Source organism: Squalius cephalus (assembly GCF_949319135.1).
Source record: "Squalius cephalus genome assembly, chromosome: 8".
In the NCBI taxonomy this organism is placed as follows: Eukaryota; Metazoa; Chordata; class Actinopteri; order Cypriniformes; family Leuciscidae; genus Squalius; species Squalius cephalus.
The window spans coordinates 31,423,503-31,432,353 of record NC_137129.1 but is presented as its reverse complement, the minus strand read 5'-3'; the positions used below and the strand labels follow the sequence as shown (position 1 = coordinate 31,432,353).

The 8,851-nt window shown below is 37.7% G+C and overlaps 1 long non-coding RNA gene across 1 annotated transcript in view; it reads right to left on the bottom strand.

Moving 5' to 3' along the window:
• Window positions 1-8,426, bottom strand: part of LOC307162841 — a 13,380-nt gene extending 4,954 nt beyond the window's left edge. Inside the window, exons 1-3 of the long non-coding RNA XR_013821979.1 lie at window positions 8,351-8,426; window positions 8,093-8,202; window positions 6,007-6,077 (exon numbers count right to left, since the gene is read on the bottom strand). This is a non-coding gene — a long non-coding RNA (uncharacterized lncRNA). The remainder of the gene's footprint in view (window positions 1-6,006; window positions 6,078-8,092; window positions 8,203-8,350) is intronic.
• Between the last annotated feature and the right edge of the window lie 425 nt (window positions 8,427-8,851).

Genomic DNA, 8,851 nt, shown 5'->3' with positions numbered 1-8,851 from the left:
ATGTGTATGTATGTATATCTCCATCGTCCATACATCATTCATTCGTCATGAATACATCATAAACATTTTTTAATACACTGCATGTTTTACTAATTTTTCTTTTTCTTTCGCTGATCTGTACTTACAAATGCACTTCCAGAGTTTTAATTTACGCTTCTGAAGTTTTCGTTCGCCATTCAGGCGCATAACTCTCGTGGGGGCGGGGCTAACAGCGATGTGTTCTCATTGGCTACTGAGTTTTTGATTGACAGATTCTTGACCTGGAAGTGAAGACGTCAGTGTTGTGTTTGTATTTGAGCATCTGTAAGCGGCTTCCTATTTAATTTTAGTGAAATAAAGTTAGGAGTTTTGTTTTTTAATTGTATCTGTATTTATCTACTGCTACACTACATGGTTGAGATGAGTTCCTAGAAATAGCAAAGACGAATAATATCATCATTATCACCAATCGTCGTTATTAGGATAATGGAGATGCTGGAGACTCGCGGTAAGTCAGTAATTTGTTTTTGTTAAAAAGGTGGAGAGGTATTTCAGAGCTCATTGAGAGCCCACAACATTATACAGCAGTGTTGACTTTATTTAGCCCAATCATTAAACAACCTTATCTGCATACAATTACACAGTCTTTCTTCGATTACATAGTGTTTGCTTTTTCATAGGCACAAAACCTAAGAACATAAGGAGGTTCAGTAATTAATAATAGAATTTTTATCATGTGTGACATTTTTAATAACTTTTATCTAGTTTTATTTAGTAGCCTGAAAATCCTTTTCAAACAGGCTAATAGATAAAAACAGTTGAGCAACTTTTCCATAAACAATATTATGATGCTGACCCAGAGGATGGAGTGGTGTATTACCAGAGATCCACTGTCCCCATTAGACAGGGATCTTACTTTCTTCAGACACATGACACATCACTTTTGAATGACTGGGATCTTGATCTTCAGACACCAGACATAATGCAACTATTTTAATTTCTGTGGAGATCTAGATTAAAACAAACACAGTTCACAAGTACACAAGAGGTTGCACTTAATTCTTATAAGTCTACACTGATCTTGGATTAAAGGAGAACTCCAGCGCACATATGTATTTACTTCCTGTTTTCGGTCGAAGTCCACAGTAGTCGATTGTCGAGTTCACGTGCGTGATCATAGGTAACTAAACCTATGCACGTGAACTCGACAATCGACTACTGTGGTCTTCGACCAAAAACAGGAAGTAAATACAGGTATGTGCGCTGGCTGAATTAACATCACTTTTATTAATATCTTTCACATCTACTGCAGTCAGATTCACCCGTGTTCACTCTGAAGGAATCACTCACATGGCTGGGCACTTGTAATGACACATCAAGGATGTTAAGAGGCTAAAAGCAGGTTTAAAACTTGCCCCATTGAAGTCAAAAGGGTGCAAATTTTAAAAAGAGGATAACACGGTGTAGGCAACACATTTTTGTCGTTGTTCTCTGTACTGACAGCACTCCAAATTTACAATAAATGAGCTCAATGTTAAAATTGACCGGAGTTCTCCTTTAACACACAGACAGCATATGGATGTTAAGGGGATAGTCCACCCAAAAATAATAATTCTCTCATCTTTTACTCACCCTCATGCCATCCCAGATGCATATGACTTTCTTTCTTTAGTTAAACACGAATGAAGAGAATCCATCCGGTGAGTTTATATAATGCAAATGAATGGGTATTTAAAAGTTGACACTTTTAAAACCCCACACAGTGACTGTAATGGGTTATTAATACAACCCCAGTGGATGAATCAATGTCTTCTGAAGTAAAACAATAGATAATAAAAATACTAATAATTTAAACTGTTTTAACCATCGCTTCTGACCAACTGTCATACGCACATGGGCAACAATCTACCTGTATATGGATTCACGGAGATGGAATATTTTCTGAAAAATCTTTGTTTGTTAATGTAAAGAAAGAAAGTCATATAGTACATCTGGGATGGCATGAAGGTGAGTAAAGGATGAGAAAATTTTCATTTTTTGGTTGGAGTATCTGTTTAGACTTGTGTATACTATATAAATGTAATGAATTATTATTATTATTATTATTATTATGCTTCATTACAATGTAGCCAGTAACTGCTTTGTTACATTTACTGTAAAAAGAACTGTTCAAATGATCATTGCATAATTTAAAATATATATGAATTTTACACAAATTTTGTATATTATGTACTTATGCATTTTTAGTACTATATGTGTATTATGAGGATATTGAGGTCGGACTGTCACAACATCCAAGACTTTCACTTTCATACTTATGTATAGTGACAATAAAGAATATAATGAAATATCCTTTAAGGTCTGTACCATCTGACAGCAAGACACCATCTGGTTGCAATTTTCATATTGTTTGAATTCTTCAGAATTAAGTGATCATTAATTGTGATGGTGTAAGTGCATGTGCTAACAATGGGTAGCGTGATGGCCAGGGTTGCTAACTTTGATTATCAGGTTAGAGTGAGAGAGACTTTCTTGATGGCAGAAAATATCCCACACATGTATATGACACTAGTGCTCTCTTTAAATTGTTACATACCAATCTAATCAAAGCATAAAAAAAATAACATTTAACATGATCAGGAACAAACAAATATTATCCGAAAGAATTGGACATTATTCATTATTATACGATATTTTAATACTACAATTATACCTCTAGACATTCATTGTCTCTCACGCAGACAAATACTGCTCCTAAAAGCTTATGCTGACATAGTAGCAGTAGAAGATAAATACAGATACAATAAAAAAAAAAAAAAAAAAAAAAAAAACTCCCAAATTGATATCACTAAAATTAAATAGGAAGCTGCTTACAGACGCTCACATATAAACACAACACTGATGTCTTCACTTCCAGGTCAAGAATCTGTCAATCAAAAACTCAGTAGCCAATGAGAACACACCGCTGTTAGCCCCGCCCCCCATGAGAGTTATGTGCCTAAATGGCGAATGAAAACTCAGGGAACGTAAACGAAAACTTCAGAGGCGTAAATGAAAAATGAAAACTCTGGAAGCGCATTTGTAAGTACAGATCAGCGAAAGAAAAAAGAGAAAACAATTAGTAAAACATGCAGTGTAATAAAAACAAAGTAAAAAAGTTTCAGTTTACATTTTCATTCATTTCTTGAAAAGTTCGTTCAATTTTAAAGGCACAATAATAATCCCATAATAACCGGCTACTTTGATGCGTGTCTGATATGGGAGTGGCATAGGTTATTAGTTGTCACAATGAGCGAAAAAGTTTGACATGGAGCGAGGAGAGGAGAGTCTGCTGGCAAAAAAGAGGATGTGACAGAGCTCGTAATAACACGAGAAGAAACATTGGCTTGGCTTTTCGGAGATGGTGAGAACCGAGGGAGATAAAAATTTTGTAAAAGCGATGCTGAGATGGCTTTTTTATTACTCAACGATGAGTAAGGTACTTTATTAAATGCCAGATAAAATGCCATTTGTATCTCTCTAACATTGTAATGCATTATCATTGTAATGCATTATCTATTGTGAAGGGTCAAAGAGCATCAATATGAGCACAGAGCCGAAGCATTATCAAAACAATGTACTTCCTGGAAATGATTGCAGTTTTTTTGTTTGTTTTTTCAACCATTAGAGGACCAATAGTTACATAGCGTACCTTTAACCATATTAGGGTACAAAATTGTACCCAGAAATTTGCTTAACCTGACAAAAACTCCCAAAATATTAAAAATAAAGCAAATAGCTTTTTTTTTTTTAAATGCAGAAAGCTTTCTGTTATGGTGTGGGTTATTAATAATTATAACTAGCTGCTTATAAAAACATTAGAAGTCTATGCAATGTCCCCATTTTGATAGCTAAGTAAATGTGTGTGTGTGTGTGTGTGTGTGTGTGTGTGTGTGTGTGTGTGTGTGTGTGTGTGTGTCTGTGTGTATATACTGCACAACTTAATTAATTTTGCACTTGTTTACAGAAGTGTTGAGTTGTAAAAATACATTATAAATCAATATTTTTTTTCCATTTTGCTTGTTTATAGAAGTTAATAAACAAGTATCATAAATAAACAAAATAAATAAATATATATTATTTATTAATATTTTTCCTATGAATAAATGATATGCATTTATCAGTTAAATAAACATCACATATATATGATGCTTATGTAAAACTTTTTTTTGGGGGGGGGGGTTGGTAAAATATGTGCATTTTTATATGTTTGGGTAGACAGTGCCACACATCAACATATTCAGCATGATTTAAATTTTAAACCATTTTACTAACACTCTCATAAGAAAACATTCCTATTTTGACTTTTATCATGCAACAAAAACATCGCTCTGGTGGATAACGTTAAAATTGTTATTTTAATTGGAATTTAAAAAAACAAATCTGCCTTTATCTGACAACGTTTATTCATCATTTACCAATAAATGAGAGTACCAGAATATGACTGGTCAAGTTGGTCATACATTAAGGGTTTATATTTAAGATTCTGTCAGTACTTGTACATTCTTCATTTCAGTGTACAACAAACATGAAGATTTCACACATCCTTTTTCGTCGTTGCTCTACACTCACTGATTGCACCTCAGGATTATTATTTTTTTTCGATATTAAAGCATTTGCAGCCGGAAAAGAAACACTGTTGAATCTTCTCTTTACTGTGTTTTGCTGCGTGCATTTTCTTGTCTGTACCTCTATAATGTGTCAATACAGAAAGATCTGAGACTGGAAGCCCGGCCTTAGAACTCCCCTTTCAATTCAATGCTAACGATCAGACGCTCCAATACACGCACGATTAGCCATAGCATATGAAACGGTAGGCAGAAGCCTCTTTGCCCCTCGTTGCTTCCCTATGAACCATAGCAGCATCTATTTTGGCATTCCTCCACTCTTCAAACGCCAAACATTTAGACTATTTACCATTTAAATGATCGCCGTTTTTTATCTAGGAGCCTGTGAGAGTGCTTTCGACATGCACAGATTGACATGCCTATGTTTTTAATGCCTCGGGGCAAACCCTCTGGAGTTTAAAACCAACAGACTTTCTGCTAGTGCTGAGAAAACAGCATTTGATCTCTGAAGGAGCAGCAGCCACACTAATGATGATATGCAAGCGCTAGCTAACTTTTCGCAGGGAGGAAGAAGAGAGAGAGAGTGGAAGAAGAAGAAGAAGAAGAAAAAAAAGCAAAGTATGACAACTCCCAAAGGTGAGATCTGTGCCAATGATTTGTTTGCTCTTCCTTGAGGGCTTCAAGAATTCGTTTATTTTTCCTGATATATTTCCATCCTATTAATTCATCTCTTTTTAAGGTCAAGTTTGCACTAATATCTCCAAAATAAATGTCCCAAAAGAGGGATGAATATTGCATTTAGAGAGTGCCGAGTTTTAAGAGACAGCTGTAGGAAGAGGCAGGGACGTGATGTTGAGTTATCCCAGTCGAGATGTTAGCTAGCTAGAGCTGTGATCGGTATTGTATCACACGGGCTACACCAGAGACGAGCCAAACCCCATGCCGACTGCCGTAATTATTAGCTGCAAACGGACTCAGCTTGAGCACTATTAGAGCGGATTAACAAACGTTCCAGCCATAATTATCAAAGGTGCAAAAGCAGGTGTTTAGGAACTGAATTAACAGAGGAGGAACCGCGGCACTGCTGAGAGCACATCAGAAGAGAGCGAGACGCATCAAGATGGAGAAGAAGAAAAAACAAAACTTCATTAAAAAAAACCCTGTAAATTTGTTCTCGGACTTTTTGTCTAATTTTCAGATTGCCGGGACTTGCTCTATTGTCGCCAGTTTTAACACGTGATTAAACAGCACATGGGATGAGGGGATCTGTTGGAAACAAATCATCAGGGGAACGCTTCCGTGTTTCACGGCAGATGTTTGTTCATAGGCGGACTGGAGAAGTGTGGCCGTTTCCCCAAGGACAGGCAGGAAGTGGTGAGGTTTTGGGTGTTAGAAAAAATAGAAAGAAAGCTGCTCTTACCGGTGTTCTGTAAACGGATTCATAATTTGCATTTATTATTCTCGTTCCCTCTCTATCTTTCCATTTCGTCCCTGAGGAAATAACCAGAAAAACAGTTCTAATGACTACAATATGCAGGCTATTACACTTTCTTTAGTAAATTTACAAATCAAATTCCCATCATTGTCAGCAGCGAGGGTGGGGTAACAGCCAGTGTTTGAAGTGCAAAAAATTAGGTGTTGTTGCCCCTTGTTTGCATATATTCATATATGCACACTACCGTCAAATAATTTTTGGATGACAGAAGCTGCATTTATCGGATCAAAAACATGATCAAAACTTTAATATTGTGAAATATTATTACAATTTAAAATAACCATTTTCTATTTGAATACATTTTAAAATGTAATTTATTCCTGTGATGGCAAAGCTGAATTTTCAGCATCATTACTCCAGTCTTCAGTGTCACATGATCCTTCAGTAATCATTCTGTTCTTTCATGTGGAGATTTGATGCTCAAGAAACATTGCTTATACTTGCAGCAACATACTTCAGTGCCGTTGCTTCGCTGAAACCTCTTAACTTCGAGCAAAGACAGAAAAGAGAGCCGACACTTAATGAGACTCGTTCCCGACTAGTATCAGTGCAATCAAATGCTAAGAATGACAATAGGCTGTGTAAATAATATAAAACAAATATGAAAACATACCTATAGTACTTTTAGAGAGCTAAACGAGGGACCTTGACCCCAGGGGCCATCAGGAACACCAGGTCAAAGGAGGCCTTCTGTGCTTAAAGCCCCCTCTCTGCCCTCCTTTGGCAGGTGAACAGACAAGGGCCTCACCCACAGACTGTAGGCTCTTTTACATTCACGCTAAGGGAACGGATGCCCTGATGGATGCCAGTTCACGCACCCTGCAATCATGGGCACACCTGCCTGGGCGTAAACACCAAAACGAGGGTCACCGCAGCGAGTCTGATGGGGGTAGGACCCTTGGCTTTACCAAGGCCACAGATCCCAATCTGGCGTATGTATGGACGGCTCTGTCAACAAACGGATCCCCTGTCTTAGCGCAAAAGGAGATGTCGGCTGCTGTCCTCTGCGACTTTAACTGACATGTAAGGAGCTAAAGGGCATAAAACACAGTAGACTGGTGCGGCACCCGCACAAGTATGTCCAAACGCCATAACACGCTGTTTCCAAACGGGTCCTGACCTCTAGCTCTGGGGCAAACAGGCCGGGTTGAAGTTATTCATGTCGAGTCTGTGTCGCCTCCACCATCTTCACTTACACATAAGGAGCGGTGGCTTGTTTACCGCTGCCCTGGCCTCGCCTGCCAGGGACCGTTCTAATCACATTACCAATTTTACATTAGCAATTTTACCTCGTACGTCTCACATAATGGCTGACGCGTATCGTAGATCTTGATTTCTGCAGGAAGCGCTTAGAGTGAAGCTTAGTCTCCTGAGATCTAACCATTTGTACCTGACCCTTTTGCAGGGCAACATGATGTATTTTTGTATGTTAAACAGCGGTTTTTGAAAGTCACATGTCGACATGCCTTCACTGACCCCTAGGGGCTGCCATGAGTTGACGTTATACTGTATGTGCATTTGTACAGATTTAATGGCTTTATAAGCAATGACCAACTGCGAAAACAAACTTTTCGGATGAAGCTACAGATTTGGACCGCTCCCAACGAGAGGACAAACCGATCATTTTTCCTCTTCAGTGCCTTCCAACATCTCGTTCTTATTTTGGCATCGCACGTCCTCCACTGTGCAGAGTAGAGGAAAGGAAAGGAGAGGAGAGGAGGTGAGAGAACGAACACAGGAGAGAAACCGACAGAGAGAGGGAGCGTCTTGAAGCACAATCGATCTTTGTTGAACAAACTCCTAGCAGATGGCGCTGTGTGTTGGTGACACATTGCCACCCACACTGCTGACTGACTCACTGTTTGCCACGTTTGTGATAAATCACTAAGCTCGAACGATACTGTACCATAAACATCATTCGGCTCGACACAAACAAGCTCCGATCTGAACCTTCATTCAATCCGTTTGATGCCTAAGTAAATACATATCAATCAAAATCGTCTTTCCATACCTGAAAATCTTGTAGGTAGGCCTAAATGTATTTGTCTCACAGATAGGGCCATCGCTTGAATTCATGGGCCAAAAATCACAATTGTGTGCGTTTAGTGGGTCGCCCTCGTCCTTTAAGAAATAAAAATAGAAACAAATGAGTCAATTGTTGACATGCAGTAAATGTATAGAGCTATACACATTTTTATAAATGGCATAGCACAGATCTTTTGCTCTGAATTCAGTGAGAAATGTTTGAGTTCATATTGAAATTACTCACCTTTTAGTGAAAAGTCTTCACCAAGACTTTTCTTTTACCAAATGACATTACAGAGATCTGTTCTGAATCTGAATTCTGAGAAGCAGAAAGGCACAATTTCCTCATTCTTGTACAGTATAAAGAGTTTAGATATTAAAGATATGGGCACTTGGGCAGTCACAAATATGATCAAGTATATATAGTATGTGAAAAACAAATGCACACAGATCACGGAGAAAACAAAAACTTTACTGACCGTGTCATGTTCTTGCAGTTACAACAGTTCTGAAACTGATATGCAAGATTAATGGGGTCTTTTTCTTTGGTGTAAACTATGAGAAGCAGAAAATCTCAATTTAGTCTCCATCTGATTTGTGAAGTGAAATTAAAGACACTTCATTTGTGATTTTATTTCTTATGAGCAGTCACAAAGACCATAACGTTCATACTGTATGTCAATATAACAATTTAATATCAATTTCACCAAAAAAAAAAAAAAAAAAATTAACCTGGGTTACAGCG